The 15,595-nt window shown below is 46.9% G+C and overlaps 1 protein-coding gene across 2 annotated transcripts in view; it reads left to right on the top strand.

Moving 5' to 3' along the window:
* The window catches only part of Trib2 (tribbles pseudokinase 2), a 31,537-nt gene that overhangs the window by 13,357 nt on the left and 2,585 nt on the right, over nt 1–15,595 (top strand). The window lies entirely within an intron of this gene.

Below are 15,595 nucleotides of genomic sequence, written 5' to 3'. Positions count from 1 at the left end.
TCCCTCCCTCCCTCCTTTCTTTCTTTCTTTCTTTCTTTCTCTCATTTGTTTATTTTCTCCTCCATGTTTCAAATTAATTGGGGACTTAATGTCTGGCAAGCACTTGGGGCTTAGCAAAGGAGAAGGGCCTGTTGTTACTTAACCCAAATGGAATAATTTCATGGGTGATTATATTCCAGCTGTGCATACAACATGTAGAAAGCTTCTGGGCTTCTTGTGCCTATAAAGGTTGGTTATCCTTTGCATATTTTTACATGTGGTGGTGGGTGGGCACTAGCAACTCTGGAAGCTAATGTCCTGGTTTTATTGAAATGGCTTCATTTTTTTTTTCTTTAACGAAGTAAAGAAACAGGCTCCCCTAAGATTTGGATGTGGGTGATTCTCACCTTTTCCCTTCTTCAGTCAGATATTCCAGCCCTTGAAACACAGGTGATTGGTCCTTATGCTTTTGTCTTTAATCATCCTTATGACCTTGGGATGCCCTCTCTCAACCTCATGCTCATCCTCATTATGTTGTCATGGCTTTGCCGTGGTGGCTCTTCATTCTTCTTCAGTTTTAACATACATGTTTCTGCCTCTTTGATGTTCTCATTTGGAAGATGAGTATGTATTGACCTAAGATATTCTCTTTACCGACTGTTCACCTACAAAAGTAAGGCGTGGTAAACTTACTTAATTCTTTGTAAAGATGGAGGGAGGGAGGGAGAGAGAGAGAGGGAGAGGCTGCAGAGCAAACCCTCTTTGGACATTATGATAAGCACTCCACCATTGAGCCCATGTGCACTTTGTAGCCAGTGTCTATGAAAGCGGGACTGCTGAAGTCTCAGAGTTAACACCAAGAAAGAACAGAAGGTGCATGAATGTCCGTAGGAAGCTAACTTGGCTGTCAAGAACTCCATTTATCTGACAGAACACATGAGCCCTCAAATGCTCTAGCCATCTCCCATGGGCTATGCATGATTAAACATTCCTTTAGAGACCTAGTCAGGCATCAGGGAATGTCGGGGTAGCACATCCCAAAATCACACCTGGTGTGGGAAGTCCTTCTGTCTGTGTGTTGCCTTTATTGGTTAATGAATAAAGAATCTGTCTTGGCCTGTGATAGGGTAGAGTAGATCTAGGCTGAGAAAACTAAACTGAATGCTGGGAGAAAAAAGGCAGAGTCAAGACAAGCCATGCTTTTCAAGAGAAGTAGAGACCAGAGACAGATGCTGAACAGAACCTTGCCGGTAAGCCACAGCCATGTGGCGATACACAGCCACATGTATATAAAAATAGGTTTACTTAAAATGTAAGAGTTAGCCAGAAATACACTTAAGCTATTGGCCAAACAGCATTGCAAATAATTCAGTTTCTGTGTGGTTATTTCAAGTCTGGGTGGCCAGGAAACGAACATGTGACCTCCTACAACACATACCTCCAGCGAATAAAGGAAGTGAGTCAAAGAAGTATAACTATCCTCATGGTACAGAATACTAGAGAGCATGTCCCAGAGGCAGCCTTTGTCTGATTTCTAGCCCTTTCTTCTGTGGTCCTTTGGAAACAGCCCCAAAACAACCAAGAAGGACTTCTTTGTCAGCTCCTTGTTTGCTTATTCAAACAGCAATTTCTCCTCTCTTTCATCTGTTCTCCCTTTGAGATAATTTTGCAATATAGCCATGCTACTTTGGAATTCAGTATTCTCCTGCTTCAGCTACCCAAGTATATAGGTGTGGGCACTATACCTTCTGTTTTCTGATCCCAAGAGCAACAGAAAGTAAAGCATCCTGTGGCAGAGTTGACTGAGTCTCACATGTGTAGAACAAGCTCTGACTTCTGTGTAGGTTTTAGATGGGAGACTACCTTTGACTGAACCTCTGGAGCCATCTCTGAAAAATACTTTAGTGGAACTGTCAGTGCTTTACCAACACGATGTCATTTTGATGACACGCAAGGTCATGTGCAGACTCAAGGCCGGTGTACCCGCCCCTGCTATATTGGGTCGTTGACAGCTTGGCTTCACCTGATTGCCTTTGGCTTTGGTTTAAGTTCTAGATTCAGGTCCTTGTCTTGAGTGTCTCTTCCTGTTTACAAGCTGCAGCCTCCTCCAGAAGACTGCTGTAACCATAGCGTCCCTGAAAGGTGGTTAGCGTCCAGGAAGAAGATGCCGTGACTCAAATGCAGAGCAAGCACTCTCTATGTGACGGCTGAACTTGAAGTCACTGGGGGAGAAGAGTGCCGTTAGGAATGGACAGCCCAGAAGGCTTGGTGGGTTCATGATCCATGAAGGATGAGGTCACGCTCTATAGCAGCCTTGTCTGTGGATAGTAGTTCCTTCCGGTGTAAGGTCGATTCCACCTAGACTCAGGGAAGGAGTGTGTTTCTGCAGTCTGGCGCGCCTCTCCAGTGACCCTGAAGAGCCACCATCAGTGAGCCTCATTTTGATGAATCCCCAACCTTCATTGAGCTTTCCTGGGGCACCCCTCAATCTTGTAGAACCCTTCATGGCCTCCCCCAATCTGATAAAAGAGAGAAAACTTACCCACATTGCCACAGGGAATCCCCAGTACTTCCATGCCTGTGTTATATCGGGTTACTTGCTTGGTTAGCATATCTCTAGAGACCCATGTGTTTCAGATGGACCCCAGTCTGAGCTTAGGAGAAACGAGCCAAAATGGTTGTCTGGGTTCCAACCCCTGCTCTTGTACTTCTTAAGAAATCTAGCCCTGACAGAACACCGAAGCTGTGTGCCCAGACTGCCTTGACTATAAAATAGAACTAGGAAGACCTTCCTCATAGAAGGAAAGGGATCAGTGTTGACCTTGGCCTCGACATCTGCTTCCCCCCACCCCCGCCCCTTTATATCTTTGCATCCCTAGGCTGTTGAGGAAATCAGTGGGACACTGTTCCAGCCATGACCTTCCGTCTGTTTTGTCCAGCTAGCTTCTTCTCCTGGGACAAGACTTCTTGCCCCCCTTAGGCTCCACCCCCTAACCTCAGATCACTGTTTACATCTCCCAGCACAGAACTGTCCCATGTGAACTCAGAAACTTGTCTTCTTACATGCTGCTGGTCCACAGATCTTTATCTCTTAAGGTGGTTGCTTTCATTTCATCTGCTGTGTGGCAGCCTGTCTGCTTAGTGCCTGCCTCTGCAGGCTGAGCACTGAGACCTGCTGTGTGCACTCAGGGGCTCCCAGGAGGGGGAGGCCTAGGGATGCAGGTTGGCTTTGTACTGCTTGTTCTCCCTCCCCACCAGCAGAGGCTGAGGCCATCTTTCCAAGGTGTTGTTGTCTGTGTTGGCTCTTCCTTTTAGGTCTTTAAGTTGCTCCCACCTCCATCGAAGTTTCTATACCTGATAAAAGATTCAGGGCATGCATCAGAGCCCTAGAGGCCAGGCTCAGTTTTCTTTCACTAATAGCTATATATAATTTTGCAAATTGTAGGTATTCTATTTTAGGTAAGTTCTTTCTTTCCTTCTTCTTCTTCTTCTTCTTCTTCTTCTTCTTCTTCTTCTTCTTCTTCTTCTTCTTCTTCTTCTTCTTCTTCCTCCTCCTCCTCCTCCTCCTTCCTCTCTCTCTCTCTCTCTCTCTCTCTCTCTCTCTCTCTCTCTCTCTCTTCTCTCTCTCTTTCTCTCTCTCTGATGAGGTAGAGCCTCCAGGAAATGCTCATATTTATGTAGACCATATGTCCTTGTGCCTGTACCAACTGGTGGGACAAAGTTCTCTTTCCATTGTACCCCTAACAAGCTCCCTAGGATGGCTAGGTGTCCTTTTCCCATGCATTCCTTTGCTTATATGGCAGACACCTCCTACTTTATCCTTGTGCTCATGAGTGAGTGTATATGCATATATGTATATGCATGTACCTGAGGAGGCCAGTGGTCAACTTTAGATGCTGTTTGTCAGGAGCCAGAAGCCAGGAACTGTTGTGTTACTTTTTGAGAGAAGGTCTCTCACTGGGACCCAAGGTTTGCCCAGTAGTTAGGTTGACTTGGCAGTTAGCCCTGGGGATCTGCATGTCTTCATCATCCCAGCACTGGAATTATAAGTATAGCCCCCCCACACGCCGCCGCAGCCACCGGGGGTTTTTTACATGAATTTAGAACTTGGATACTTGGTGGACTGAACTGTCTCCTCAGCCCCTCCTACTTGGTTCTCACGGCCTGACCTAAATACCCCTTATGAAGCTGCCTTCTGTTCCCCCGTCCTTGCTCGTGCTGGACTGGTGAATTTCCTGGGGACAGAAGTGGCCTTTCATTCATGGCTCCCAGAACATGGTAGGCATTGCTATTTGTTGACTAAATGAGAATCTCCTTTTTTGGGATAGGAACAGCTCAGATGGGATTCCAATGACAAGATGAGAGAGTCAGGGATCCATAGAAATCATCCGAATGTAGGTCGTTGCCTAGAAGGGGAGCCCAGAAAACTTATGGGTCCCCATGGAGATACCTTTTCAAAGACAGCTATTTTCAAAGTTGCACATTGAGTGAGGAATTAACCCGTTGCTGCCGGCTCAGTTTACTGATTTAAGCCTAAGTAAGCATTATTTACAATCTTGTTCTCAGCAGACTGTAATTTCATTTAGGAAGGGCTTTGCTCATCACTGTGACAATTGGCCATTCTTCCCAAAGTTCTTCCCCTAGAAGCAGCCCAACTCCTGGTTATGTGTTGGCAGGATTTAAGTCTCCTTACTGCTGAACCTCAATCAGTCAACTAACTGATGGGAGAGTCAGAGGCTCTAGAAAAGTAGGAAGTGAGCACGGTGGCGAGAAAGACTTGGTGCTTCCACTTAGATCGATGATCTCAGCTTCCTCTCTCACTTTCTTAAGTTTTGTTTTTATTTTTATGTGTCCGTGCATGTGTGTGTGTGTGTGTGTGTGTTTGCCACATATGTTTCTGTGCACACAGCAGCCTATAGAGTATGTTGGATCCCCTAGAGTTAAAGGTAGCTGTGAGCCACCCAAATATGTGCTGCTGGAAACTGAACTTGGGTCCTCTGCACAGACAGTAGGGCTTTCAACTTTTCATCCATCTCTCCTGCACCCTGAACCCCACCTTTTCTCTTTCTGGGGATAGTGTCTTGCTGTGACGCCTCGGCTTGCTCATACCTGCAGTGGTCCTTGTGCCTCTCTCCTTCGTGCTGAGGTTACAGGCGTGCACCACCACGACGTTTTGTCTTCTCTGTAATTCATGGGAGATGCTCTATGTAAGGCCCCTAGCACCAAGCCTATTGCGTTGCCAGATCATGAAGATATTGTTGTCTTCACGGCTTCCAGTCACTGCTTCATGGCACTGAGCTTCATAACTCTAAAATGCAGATATTCTTTTATTCATTCAAGGAATGCTTGTTAAGTGCTGGTTATGGACCAGATACTACTAGATGCTGGAGGCTACCGGGCCGAATGAGACCAGTGTCTTGTTTTTATAGAACCTACATGGACCAGACTGACTCTGTTCTAACTACTGTGCTGAACTTCACTGACTTCTAATTAGTTGACACGCTTATTTAGACTTATTAATTGTGTGTTTGTGTGTGTACACATGTCTGCAAGTGCACTCATGTTTATGTGTGTTTGGGCACATGGATGCTGTGGTGAAAATCAGAGGACAATTTGTAGGAGTCACTTGTCTCCTAATACCGTATGGATTTGGGAGTCTGAACTCAGATTATCAGGCTTGACAGCCAGCGCCTTCAACCACTGAACCATTTCACACTGCTGTATTTGAATGAGCAAATTTAAACCCATTTGGCAGAGACCTTGTCAGTTTACAGATAAGGAAGTTGAGGCCCATTCTTTTCCAAAAGGTTTGCTGCAAGGTGACGCAGTTAGACAGGTATACACCTAGTGGACCCAGGCGCCAAGTTCTACCTGAAGCTCAGTTTTCTTAGGAGTCCTGACATTTATGGATGGTACCACCAGTTGACCAAAACCCACAGTCAGTCCTGTTGTTCTGTGGGTGCGCTCTGTCTCTTTCCCAGCGCTGTAAGAGACGGACTTAGCATTTTAATTGCGTGGTGAGTGACAATTGGTGAAATAGATGTGTTGATAGTCCCTCACACCCAATATACATGCATAGTGTAAGAAAATTCCCTGTTTCTGTCAGATGGGAGGTAGAAGGCAGTGGACGGAAACACTTGATGAATGTGCTTTTCTGGCTCTCACGGGGGTTTCTCTAGATGATGGAAGGATCCAATCTGAAATGTCTCTGGGTTCCAGACATAGCTCATAAGTGTTCTTTAAGGGTCCTAGAAAAGAAGGTTGGGGTTGGAGGAAGAGGGGCTTAGATTCTGAAATCAGATGATCTTGTGAATATGTATGAAGTCCTTTGCTATGCCCTCTCGCAGAGCTAGAGGTTGGTGGGGCCTGCATCAGAATCAGAAAGCCCATGATGAGGAAGACAGTAGTTCTTCTAGGTAGTTCACTGCTCCAGCAGCAGGAGTGGACAGGAAGTGCTCTAAGAGGCAGTTGCTCCTGGGGGTGAGGGTCATCTGGGAAACAATAAATAAAGAGACCGACAGGTGGCTAGGGCCTTGGATAGACCTCCTGATCTTACCCTTGACCTGAAGCTAGGAAGAGTCCTTGATGGATATTTCTAGACCACTGGAATCAGAGTAGAACAGTGGAAAGAGTATGAGGAAAGCAACCAGGGACAGTGAGATTGTGAACCGTGTTCCCTACATCCCAAACATGGCCGCACTAAAGCCAAGAACAGGACCAGACTTCCTGCTTCCCTGGGATTACTGAGTCTGAGCTTAGCCATATGTGGGGATCCCTGGCCTTTTGGGGCTGCCTGCCAGATAGGGCATCTTCTTCTGTCCCAGGGAGTGCATGGCCACAGGCACCCATGGCACTGCCCCCTCCCCAACACCAAGGCTTAGAGAGGAACTGTCTAGATAATGAGTCAGCCTGGGCAGTGCAGTCTCCACACCACCGGACACTCTCACGAGCACGGATCCCGGGGAAGCTTTTCTGAGAGGTGAATCAATCGATTGATCTGGGGTAGGACACATCCTTCAGGAGCCGTTTCTAAGTGCAGGAAGCAAATGGTGAACGGAGAGTCAGTGTGGCTTTGTGTTCTACCTCGGGTTTCCCTGTCTGTTTCCATGGCGACCAGAGGCATGAAGCCCTGTAGGCTGCAAGCTGTGGCTTATGTGGAATCTTCCAAGCAATAGAATGACACTCCAGGTGCAATGGCTTCCCCTGTGGGTCCAGTAGCCTCAGTGAGTCAGAGGCATGCCCACAATGCTGGAGGCTCCATGGCAGTGGGTGTGTCCTCAGGTTCTCATCCCAGCTATGTCCTGACAGGTCCTCTCCCTTTCATAGCTGCCAGGGTCGCTCCAATTGTCTTGTGCATCCAATTCGCGTAAATAACCAATTCCCAAGCTGTGTGGTGCTACAAGATACCGTGGCATAGCTTCCCTGGCTTCTGCCTCCTTGTCAACATCTGACCTGCACCACGGAGGGTTTTCTTGACTAAAGTAGCAGCTGCTTCCCTGCTCACCTATGAGCTGCTGCAGACCGGAGATGGACAGAATCACTAATACTGGCCCTGGAGCAAAACAGGCTTGCAGTTGATTGCTGGGGAATTCTGTATGTACATGTAACAAGATTAAATGAAGGATTGTGTGGTGCTGTGTAGCAGCCTGCCCACTTCTGGTGTGGCTGCAGAATCCGAGCCATGCTTCCTATAGTGCTGGTGGCTCCTTCCCAGACACCTCTGGCTACTCACTGTAGCAGGCTTTTTTCTCGTACCAGGGGCACATTTTCAGGAGCAGAGCAAACAGCCTGGCTGCAGCTGATCTTTTCCCTTGGCTCCTAGTCTGCCTGGACCCCGAGGCTGACAGCCTTCTCTGGCCTCTTCTGCAGCTATGGACAATCTGCCACTGGATTTCCTGTCCCTGTCAGGCCCACTTTGCTGAACTGGCTGAGCCCCACCCTGTTCCACCCTGTCCTCACTTCATCCTGCCAGGAGCGCAGGGTGAGGCTTAAAGGTTTCAAAAATCAAAACATGACTTGCTGTTAGGACTGTGTCTTTTCTTTTCTCTTCTTTTCCTTCTTTCCTGTTTTTGTTTTTGGTATTTTTGCTTTGTTTTATTTTGCTGTGTTTTCCCCCCTCTCCTGTAGATGGGATACTATATTAGAGGATTAAAAACAAAACTCGAATTTGAATCTCAACTCTGCCATTCCTTGTCGGGTAGCCTTTGGCCAGTCTCCTTGACTTTCGGGTACCTCAGTCTTTTCTTCTAGCACGTGAATCCATCCACCTTTGTCTACATCGTGAACCATATACGACAATTAAGTAAACATGGCAATTAACACATGTGATGCGTTTGTACATCCGTAAGTCTAGTACTAAAGAAAGTCTCCATCTGCTCAACAGTATGCTTTGGATAGCTCTTCAACACCTTTGCTCTTTGAGCATGGGGACAAGATGTATTTGGGGAGGACAATGGCATTCGAAGCTTCCTGACATCCATTCAGGGTCATTTTTTTTTTTTTAATTCAGCTAGCTTGGGCATTTAATTCTCCATACCTCAGTTCCCGTATTTGTCAGAAAGTGTGCATAGCCTAATCCCTGTCTTTCATTTTTGATATGAGACATAAGAAGGCAGGCCATGCAAGCCCAGCATCTGGTTATTCTAGCCTGGTGACTGCTGTTTTTTATATCATCACATTCAGACTGTTAGGGTGTCCTAGAGGAGATTTTATAGCCCGGCAGCTGCAAAATTACCAGGAATACAGAAGCGGGAAGAGCCCCTGTAGTTCTGTAGTTATGTATGTTCATGTTTCATGGGAGAAAAAACATTTGAAAGCCCGAGGTTACGTTACTAGCTGTTCTTGGTCATTGTAGGTGCTTTGGGACCTGTGCTGGGGATGGGTGAGGGGGACCTGGATTTTGAGGGGGACTCCTGATATTCCACAGATGCTGAGAGAGGAATTGTATTCTGCGGGTCCTGGCTTCCTCAGCTGGCATTGGACCATGGTGATAGAAGTCTGGCACTAGGCTGCCCATCGTTGAGTACACAGACTGCCCTCTTGCTCGCCTTGTTCACCCATTGGGTCAAAAGCAAGGCAGCTCACCTTTCTGTGCCAGAGACAGACTGAAGTAGGCGCAGGGAGAGCTAACTCCCCTGGTCGAGTGCAGTCTGTCCTAGGCTCCCTCACTGGACCTAGGCTCCTAGTTGATAGTTCTTCCAAATCCCACTATCTTTCCTCGTCTCCTCCCTCTGCACACCATGTCACTGTCTTCTTCCAAAACCATCTCTACTTCCTCCACCCCCATGGTGCACATCCCGAGGATCTGAGGGTCAGGGCTGAGCGGGGCACGCACTAGGCAAGAACATCTCAACCAAGGGGTGCACAAGTGCAGAGGTTCACGTGAACAGAATGGGCACAGCATTTCCATTAGTCCCACCTGCCCAGGCTTGCATTTACCCTTGCTCCTCTGCCTGCATCACTAGACTTTATAGTTGGGGGTGGGAGTCTCCGTTTAACGATCAGATCCATATAGTTGCCACCATGTGATGGGCAGCTCTGCCACGCTGGGCTCTCTGGGATATCTTGTCTTGCATTACTTCATTTAATCCTCAGCAAATCAGAGAGAATGGTTGTTGCCTTACTTGTCATGGCCAGATCCCTCGTGCCTAGTTTGGGAGCTCGAGCGGAGTAAAATGCTCCTGGATGTCTTTTAAATGCCTGAATGATTAGTGGGCTATTTGAATCACCAGGTCCACAGATGCTCTTGTTGGTTTTTATGGAAATAGACTCCTCCTTTGCTAGGGAAATTCATCATTGCCCCCTCCCCCACACTGTTGAGGAGACTTCAGAGGAAGCCTGTTCATTCATGTCTGCTCTTATCTGTCTGCAAATGTCCCTTACCCAGGCGCAGTCCTGGGAGAAGAAGCAGCTTCTTTTCTGAGAGGAAAAGGTCAGGTTTGGAGTAACTGGGTAGCTCCCGTGGTTGCACAACAGGCCCTCAGGCACTGAGGCTGAAGCCCGAGCCTCCTGGCTCATTTCCCTCTGCCCCACCGCACTGAAAACATCCTGGAAGATCAGTGTTTAAAGATAGAATCCAGAACCCTTGCCCCGACCCTTGTTAGGAGTGATGTAAACAAGCCGAGGATGTTCCGGGGAGGAGCAAGGTTAGGGAGTGCCTCGGGGACTGCATTTCTTCTCCATCCTGTCTCCAAGCTGCTGTTGCCCGCTCCCCTCGCCTGCCTGGAGTGCTGATGCTATGGAAGGAAGTAAAAGCTGGCTCTGCCCACCTGGATGGAGCTTTCCTTACTCCATGGTTCTGAGCAGTGGTGGCTGAACCTGCTCTGTGGAAAGATTGAGGAGCCGGCCCCCAGCAGCCTAGCCAGGTGTACTGAGTGACTTGGCCTCGGGGCCTAGGGTTCCTGGTTCACAGTAAAGAAACATATACCCAATATAATCTCTTATGCCATAATGCATATGCATAAACACCTAGATGTAAAAAGATGCAGATACATAAACACCTGGCTTGCATCAGGAATGTAGATGGCATCTGACATTGGTGCTTCGTAGTTTTTAAAGAATGAACTTGAGCTTGAAGCTGACTTTAGCGTGTGCTTTGGTATCTGAGTTGTCCTGGTTCCTGGGACAGCTCAGTTCGTTGGCTTCAGCACTTGTGAAACCTAGTGAGCCAGGGAAATTCAACTGCTCCCACCACATCCTCAGACCTTACTGGACGTAGCCATAGCCCCTAAAGCAGTGGTTCGCAACCTTCCTTTAATATGACCCATCATGGTATGGTGACCCCAACTATAAAATTATTGTCATTGATACTTCATAACTGCAATTTTGCTACTGTTATGAATTGTAATGTAAATCTTTTGGGATATGGAGATGAACCATAAGGTTGAGAACTGTTAACAGGTAGGAGGGTAAAGCTACCTGTCGACTGGCCAGGCACAGCCCAGCCTCAGTAGCAGGCAAGTGGTTTTAGTAATTCTGTCCTGATCTGCTTAATGTCTTGAGATGGGAGTGAGTGAAAGAGAAGGACTTGGCTTGGAGGAGTGGACAAAGTGGTGGCCCTGAACACAGTCTAAAGGCCTCGTTATGGGGCCACACAGGTCCAGGATGAGGGGTTGGCATGCTTTGATTGTCGGGGTAGGAGTAAGAGCATCAGAATGTACAGTTGTGACGTTCAGGAGATGAGCAGGGACCAGACAACAGATTGGAAGATTTGACTCAGCTTCAAGCGCAGAGTTGAAAAAGACTGCCTGCTGACAAGGGGAGCCAGGGGTTCATTCCCTGAAATCCCTTTTCCCTTCTCTGACCACATGCCTGGTTTATGTGCCTATCCTGATTTCTGCATAACTCTAGCTAGATAGAACGGGAAGCCACTGTTCCTTTCCAGCAGAGCAGAAATCCCCAGAGTTAATACCTTCTTCTCGGAGTCATTCCTATAAGTAATTTGGCACCAGCAGTGGGTCGAGGCGCTTGGACCACAGCAGCGACATGTAGTAGGTCTTGTCTGTTGAATCCAAAGTGACTCTCCTCTACCGCTCCAAGCTCCTGGTGCTGAGGAAACCAGGAATCATCCCCAAACAACCACCTGGTAGTCTGTGGATTCTGAATACCAAACCGTGTAGATAGAAGGGAGCGACATTGGCAAGGGTGATGGGAGGGAGAAACAGGGCTGCTTTGCGTGAGGCTCCAGGTGAGCCCACTTCATGTACCTCACTTGAGTAGAGGCCCACCGACAGGGGAAGAACATACTAAGAAGGGGACATTATGGAAGGTCCCCAGAGGGACTGAGTCAGTCGCACACTGCCTTTGAGGCACAGAGGTGGGACACAGATTGTACTTGGAGGATAGGTACCCAGGCATGGGATCAGCAACTATGACAAGGATACTTCCTCCACATGGATGACCCAAGACACTCCTTCGAGGGCTTCATAATGGCAACCCTGCCCTACCTGAACCCTCTGGTTCCATCACTTAAACGTTTCCTCCTGAACTGGCAGCCATTCACACACAGAGATTACTTCCAAAGCCAGAGTTCAGAGCTAAAGCAGCAACTCTGCCCTCAAGCCAAGGGAACTGGGGGAGAGGGTTCAGTTTGGTTCCCCACAAGGCATGAGCTTTAAGGATGAAGTAGGGTGGAAGGAGCTGTTGAAAGAAGCCCTTTGAGTCTATGGCTCATGATTCCCTTCCTCCCTCTGCACTCATATGCTCCTCTCTGGGCATCTTGGAAGATCTGGTAAGGCTGCTGAGTGGGTCATCGCCACCTGCCACCTCCTATTAGGAGAAGTAAGCTTGAGAAAGAAAGATTTATTTTTAATCAGTCTAATTCCAGATTAACACAGCTAGCGTCTTCCCTTCTTAGTCTTGTAGGTCATTAGTTACGAGAGCATTCAAAAACATGCGTGTGGTAGGATCATTCTAGATGACAGCTGAGCAAAAGGCAAAGGAGAATCCATGTTGCTGTGTATTATGGGATGTTAGACCTGGCATCGACACCGAGACAGCTCTGTACGGATGGATGCATGGTGATTAGTGGGCATCACAAGAGAGAGCTAAATGAACACTCAAAAATGGATATGATTGCCAGGCGGTGGTGGCACACACCTTTATCCCAGCACTCAGGAGGCAGAGGCAGGTGGATCTCTGTGAGTGTGAGTCCAGCCTGGTCTACAGAGTGAATTTCAGGGCAGCCAGAGCTGTGATATAGAAAAATCCCGGGGGCAAAAGATGGTTATGTTGAATTTTACTTAATGTAAAAGTTACTAGGTAAAAATTAAAACCAACCAAACACACACACACCCACACACCATTTTCTCCAGTGTTTCCTCTTTAATTCTAAGAAGCAGGAAGGTTAAGTGACTTTAGCTGAAGTCGCAAAGCTGGAGAGATAGAACCTAGCTGGAGTCCACACACCTAAAGACCACACCATCCAGGAAAGCAATCGCTCTTTGAATTTTGGACTCACTGACGTGTTCATAGGAGACCCTATTAGCAGCCCATCTTTGTCACCCTCCCCCCACTGTACATAGCTCCCAGTGCCCTCCTTAAGTAGATATTGTCAGTGGATTTCAGACCACCTTGAAAGCCCGAGACCTGTAGACCCAGGGAGGAAGAAAAGGGGTAAGAAAGGAGGAAGATGGCCTTGGGCTGCAGGCTGGGACTGATAACCAAGGTGGCTTCATTGTAGTTTGCTCCAACACTTCCGGTTGCTCATTGAACTCTCTGGCTCATCCACACAAGCAGGGTGGAGGCCTAGACATGTCCAGTTAGAAATGTGGGGGACAGTTCCTTGCTCGTGCTCTCTCTCCTTCTGCTCCTGATTTAGACCTTGAGATTTCAGTCCGGTGCTCCAACGTGGGTCTCTGTCTCCTTTCATCACCTGATGAAGGTTAATATTCAGGAGGATGCCTATATGTTTTTCTTTGGGTTCTCCTTCTTATTTAGCTTCTCTAAGAACCCGAATTATAGGCTCAATGTCCTTTATTTATGGCTAGAAACCAAATATGAGTGAGTACATCCCATGTTCCTCTTTTTGGGTCTGGCTTACCTCACTCAGGATAGTGTTTTCTATTTCCATCCATTTGCCTGCAAACTTCAAGAAGTCCTTGTTTTTTACTGCTGAGTAGTACTCTAATATGTATATATTCCATACTTTCTTCATCCATTCTTCCATTGAAGGGCATCTAGGTTGTTTCCAGGTTCTGGCTATTACAAGCAATGCTGCTATGAACATAGTTGAGTATATACTTTTGTTGTATGATAGGGCTTCTCTTGGGTATATTCCCAAGAGTGGTATTGCTGAACTCAGGACCACGAGGGGTGCACCCACACACTGAGACAATGGGGATGTTCTATCGGGAACTCACCAAGGCCAGCTGGCCTGGGTCTGAAAAAGCATGGGATAAAACCGGACTCGCTAAACATAGTAGACAATAAGGACTACTGAGAACTCAAGAACAATGGCAATGGGTTTTTGATCCTACTGCACATACTGGCTTTGGGGGAGCCTAGGCAGTTTGGATGCTCACCTTACTAGACCTGGATAGAGGTCCTTGGACTTCCCACAGGTCAGGGAACACTGATTGCTCTTTGGGCTGATGAGGGAGGGGGACTTGATCGGAGGAGGGAGACTTGATCGGGGGGGGGGAGGGGAAGGGAAATGGGAGGCAGTGGCAGGGAGGAGGCAGAAATCTTTAATAAATAAATAAATTTAAAAAAATGTGGGGGACAAATGCTGTGAATCCTTGGACCCTATAAGTGTACCCAAGTCCTAGTTCCAACTTTCTTTAGCCACCTTCCCAGCAGAACTCCAGGAGTTTGCTGAGAACCAGCCACGCAGAAGGGTTTCCTTGCAAGCACTGGCAAGCAGAGTGTTTATAGGTCTCATGGAGATGAGGCTGGCCTCCATCTTGCTGTGGATCTGAGGTTGTCTTTGAACTCCTAATCTTTATTACTTCTACTTTTCAAGGGTTGTGATTACAGGTGTGTACCACCATGCCTGGCAGTACTCTGTCCTCCGCTCCGATCTCGTTTCTTTTAACATGATTGATGTAAGATGTCATCTTATTTCCCAGATTTTCCTTTTTCACTGTGTATGTCTTTATTTTACACTCAATGGTGACAACCTGGATCCTTGTCATGTTGATGGTGTAAACCAGTGTTAGCACCTCCGAAGTTTCTTTGCATGGCTCCACCTCTGCCAGCCCCTCTAGGACTTGCACGTTCCTATGTATGCATTTATGGCTCCTGAAGAGCTGGGTGGAGTGGGGATAGGATGAACAGTTTGAAGATACTCTTGGGGTTCATGCTGCTGTGTCGTACCCATCTTCCCAGACACACAGTTCCATGTGAATCATACACCTGTAATTACTGGTAGGTACCAGGTCAAGGACCCTAGACTCTGGAAGTGTGACAGGCAGGTCAGATGAAAATCTCCAAATGTAGATGAACTTGGTGTTTGGATGCCAAAGTTTAGAGGGACTGAGTGGTGGAGAATGCTTATACTGAAATGCTCCAGCTTGTGCCTGTGTCCCAAAGAGAAGCATTGGGCACAACTAAAGAACAAAATGGTAAACTGAGGAATTCTGGTTTATTTCCCAGTGAAATGACTTTAAGAAAATTGCTTAACAAAGTCCTTCTTCTTTTAACAAGATGGGTGGGCCACTGGGCTCACAGAAAATTTCAGTTGTGTCATTCACTGTTCTACAGCTATTGCCAAGGAGTCCTGACCAGTCCTGACCCTCCTCCATGTGTAGGTTTGTTTGTTACCCAGTTGAAATATACTCTTTGGGTTACCTTTCAGCTCTATTTTACCTTTCTTGGTGGCTAATCTGAAAACAGAATGTCAAACATTAAAGTCCCAGGTGTTCTAGGGGTTTGCTAATATTTTTCCTAATTTACTTTTATTGTCTATTTTCATACTGGGCAATTTTTATTCTATCCTCCAATTCACTGGCTGTTTCTTCTGTTGTTTCTATGGATTAACTAGTGAGCCATGATGTGGGGTTATTTTTATCTCATTTTTTGTCGTTTATTTGTTTTGGTTCTAAAGTTGCCATTCAGCTTATTAACGTTTGTGTCTTCTACTCAAAAAAAAAAAAAAAAAAAAAAAAAAAAAAAAAAA

The sequence above is a fragment of the Alexandromys fortis genome, unplaced genomic scaffold (assembly GCF_014885135.2).
Source record: "Alexandromys fortis isolate MF-2015 unplaced genomic scaffold, M_Fortis_MF-2015_v1.1 scaffold_30, whole genome shotgun sequence".
Taxonomy (NCBI): Eukaryota; Metazoa; Chordata; class Mammalia; order Rodentia; family Cricetidae; genus Alexandromys; species Alexandromys fortis.
Note: the sequence above shows the minus strand (reverse complement) of the source record. Positions and strands in the feature narration are given on the sequence as shown.